Genomic DNA, 4,357 nt, shown 5'->3' on the forward strand with positions numbered 1-4,357 from the left:
GTGGAGGTGCAGGTGAATTTGTGGCGGATATGGAAGTTTCCTTTGGGGCCTTGGAGAGAAGTGAGGGGGGAGGTGTGGGCGCAGGTGTTGCACCTCCTGCGGTTGCAAGGGAAGGTGCCGGGAGTGGTGGTTGGGTCGGTGGGGGGTGTGGATCTGACAAGGGAGTCGCGGAGGGAGTGGTCTCTACGGAAAGCTGGTAGGGGAGGGGAGGGAAATATATCCTTGGTGGTGGGGTCCGTTTGGAGGTGGCGGAAATGACGGCGGATGATGCGCTGTACATGGAGATTGGTGGGGTGGTAGGGGAGGACCAGTGGGGTTCTGTCCTGGTGGCGGTTGGAGGGGCGGGGCTCAAGGGCGGAGGAGCGGGAAGTGGAACAGATGCGGTGGAGGTTCCCAGTCTACTCCAGCCAACTTGGCCCTCATCCCTCTGTAATTATCCTTATTTAGGTTTAGCATAGCTGTTTGTGACCCAAATATCTCACTTAAACCTTATATTAAATTCCAGCATGTGGAGAGAAAGCAGAGTTAATGTTTTGGATTCAGAGACCCTTTTTCAGAACTGAAGTTCTTCCAGCGATTTCCAATATCTGCAATTCTTTGGTGTATTGTTCTAGAAAATTTTCCCTAATATATTATATGAATTCTTTTTTTGTGTGGCTACCTCTGTCAATTTGATTCTCCCAATTTATATGGTTTAGAAGCACTAATGTACTGCCTTTTTTCATATACCCTTGTGGATAAAGAGGAACCTATGGATATAGTGTACTTAAATTTTTGGAGGGCAATTGACAAGGTGTCATAACAAAAGATATGGTCAGAAATAGAGCTCACAGTTTAAGGGGGTAAAAAGTTTAGTATAGAATAGAGAATTGGTTGGTTTATAGGAAACAGATAGTAAGCATAGATGGGCTATTTTCTTGTTGGCAAGATATAATGAGTGGAATGTCACTAGGATCAGAGCTGGAGCCTTATTGATTGCTATGGACCAGGCCAGACCCGCTCAAAACATTTCAAGAAGGTAACCCAGACCGTAACTTTTCTAGTTGTTATAAGCAGGTGTATAGTGGATATTCCAGGAGTGATGCAGCTGGCCCAACCACTCAGTTTTAAATAAAACAGAAGTACTTAATGAAACACGAACAAAAGAGAACCCAATTTAGAATAACTTAATCTATCTGAAAACCTGATCGACTCTGTCGCAACTTAACAATGCTATTCCACATATTTGCAACATTCCCACAAACACCACCTTGGCAAAAAAAGGTAAAATCAAACGCAAGCTCTTACACGAGAGATGTCCGAGAGAGAGTTAGCCAGAAAACCTCTGGTGAATCTGGAACTTTCTCCCCAACTAAAGCTTGACCAACAGCTTCAAACAGACCACTTGCTCAAACCAAACCAAACCCTGAACTGGGAGAACTGGCCACTCCCTTTTCATTGGAGGAGAAAGTGAGGGCTGTAGATGCTGGAGATCAGAGCTGAAAATGTGTTACTGAAAATGATTCCTGAAGAAGGGCTTATGCCCGAAACGTCAATTCTCCTGTTCCTTGGATGCTGCCTGACCTGCTGCGCTTTTCCAGCAACACATTTTCAACTCCCTTTTCATTGTGCAAGTGTTTTAAAAGAAAGACTTAGAAACCTTCTTAAGTAGATATTTCCAGACATACCTGCCTTTACAACCCTTTTCAAAAAAAAACCCAAGGATAACATAACCTTGTTAAAAGAGCAGCATTGTCACACTATTTACAATTTATATCAATGATTTAGATGAAGGAGTCAAATTAATTGTGGCTAACTTTGCTGAAGACACAAAGATAGGAGGAAAATACGTTTTGAAGTTATAAGGAATCTGCAAAGAGATACATAAGTTATGAGTGGACCAAAAAATTGACATGAAGGATAATTTAAGAAAATCTGAGCTTGTTCACATTGTCAGGAAAAATAGGAAAGAAGCAAGCTGTTTAAGTAGTGTTGGATTGCAGACCTCAGTGATAGAGGGATCTGATATCCTGCTTTTTAAATATAACATGTTAATACAGGTACAATAAGGGAATAGAAAAGCACATGGAATGTTATTGTCTATTGTGAGGGCAATAGAATATTTAAATAAGAATATTTTGCTACAGTTGTACCAGGCATTGGTGAGGCTATACCTGGAGTACTGTGTACAGATTTGGTCATCTTATTTAAGAAAGAACATAATTGCAATAGAAAATGTTCACTGATTATTCATAGTCATAGAGATGTACAGCACGGAAACAGACCCTTCAGTCCAACTCATCCATACCGACCAGATATCCTAACCTAATTTAGTTCCATTTGGGAGCACTTGGCCCATATTCCTTTGACCCTGCCTATTCATATACCTATCCAGATGCCTTTTAAATGCTGCAATTGTACCAGCGTCCACCACTTCCTCTGGCAGTTCATTCCATACATGCACCACACTCTGCTTGAAAAGATTGCCCCTTAGGTCCTTTTATATCTTTCCCCTCTCATCCTAAACCTATGCCCTCTACTTCTGGACTCACCCACCCCAGGGAAAAGACCTTGTCTATTTATCCTATCTATACCCCTCATGATTTTATTTATCTCTACAAGGTCACCCCTCAGCCTCCGACGCTCCAGGGAAAACAGCCCCAGCTTATTCTCCCTTTGCTCAAATCCTCCAGCCCTGGCAACATCTTTGTAAATATTTTCTAGACCGTTTCAAGTTTCACAACATCCTTCCGATAGGAAGACCAGAATTGCACACGGGTATTCCAATAGTGGCCTAACCAATGTGCTCCACAGCCACAACATGGAAAGCATACCAAATGCCACCTTCACTATCCTATCTACCTGTGACTCTATTTTCAAGGAGCTATGAATCTGCACTCCAAGGTCTCTTTGTTCAGCAGCACTCCCCAGGACCTTACCATTAAGTGTATAAGTCCTGCTCTGATTTGCTTTTCCGAAATGCAGCACCTCACATATATCAAACTCCATCTGATCAAGATCCCATTGTACTCTGAGGTAACCTTCTTCACTGCCCACTATACCTCCAATTCTGGTGTCATCTGCAAATTTTACTAACTATATCTCCTGTGTTCACATCCAAATCATGTAAATAAATAACAAAAAGCAGTTGACCCAGTACCAATTCTTGTGGCACACTACTGGTCACAGGCTTCCAGTCTGCAAAGCAGTCCTCTACTATCACCCTCTGTCTTCTACCTTCGAGCCGGTTATGTTTCCAAATAGTTCTCCCTGTATTCCATGAAATCTAATCTTGTTAACCTTGCCGAACTCCTTACTCCATATAGATCAATCCACCGGTCTGCCCTCATCAATCCCCCACTGACACCTCAGACACTTGCCCTGCCTGATTTCCCATGGGTAGGTCATGCTTTGCAGCTTATCTAGTAGGCACATCTACATATTGAATCAGAAAATGTTCTTGTACACTCGTTACAAATTCCTCTCTATCTCAACCCTTAACACTATGGCTGCCCCAGTCTGTTTGGAAAGTTAAAATCCCCTCCCATTACCACCCTATTATTTTTACAGATAACTGAAATCTCCTTTTAAATTTGTTTCTCAATTTCCTGCTGACAATTAGGGGGTCTATAATACAATCCCAATAAGGTGTTCATCCTTTTGTTTTTTATTTCTCCATTCCACCCAAATAACTTCCCTGGATATATTCTCAGGAATATCCTCCCTAAATACAGCAGTAATACTATCCCTTATCAAAAATGCTACTCCCCCCCCTCCTCTCATGCCACCCCTCCCCCAGACTGTTACACAGGAACAGCTGCAAACCATTCAGCCCCCTCCTCCAGCCTGTCATGTGGGAACAGGTGGTGGCTATTCAGCCCCCTCATTCTCCTCCAGTCTGCCCTATGGGAACAGCTCAAGGCTATTTGGCTCATCCTCACCACATTAAGGGACAGGATTAACAATCAGGGCAGTCATTCCTGTAGCACCACATACATCAGCATCATTGCCTCACCACCATTTTCCCCCACCACCCACCCACTTCCCCTGATTGTCCCACTCACCTGGCAAACATGTTTGCACTCAGCACACAGCCTATAATGTTACCGAGGTGGGGGATGTTATTGACATAGGGCAGTGCACTGGTGATCAAAATGTTCCTCTCGTTCAGGTTTGGAGAGGGAGGGTGAGAGACAGACACGCACACACAGACAGAGGGAAAAAGGGAGAGTGACAGACACACGCACACAGGAAAAGAGAGACAGGGAAAGAGGGAGAGAGACAGGACAGAGAAAAAGGGAGGGAGAGAGATGGGGAAAAAAGGGAGAGTGACAGACAGAAAAAGGGGGGGAGAGAGAGACAAACAGAGAAAACGGGG

At 43.7% G+C, this 4,357-nt stretch overlaps 1 protein-coding gene across 4 annotated transcripts in view; it reads left to right on the forward strand.

Moving 5' to 3' along the window:
• cog2 (component of oligomeric golgi complex 2) overlaps positions 1-4,357 on the forward strand; it is a 71,510-nt gene that overhangs the window by 65,159 nt on the left and 1,994 nt on the right. The gene's annotated exons all lie outside the window — the stretch shown is intronic.

Source organism: Chiloscyllium plagiosum, chromosome 3 (genome assembly GCF_004010195.1).
Source record: "Chiloscyllium plagiosum isolate BGI_BamShark_2017 chromosome 3, ASM401019v2, whole genome shotgun sequence".
In the NCBI taxonomy this organism is placed as follows: Eukaryota; Metazoa; Chordata; class Chondrichthyes; order Orectolobiformes; family Hemiscylliidae; genus Chiloscyllium; species Chiloscyllium plagiosum.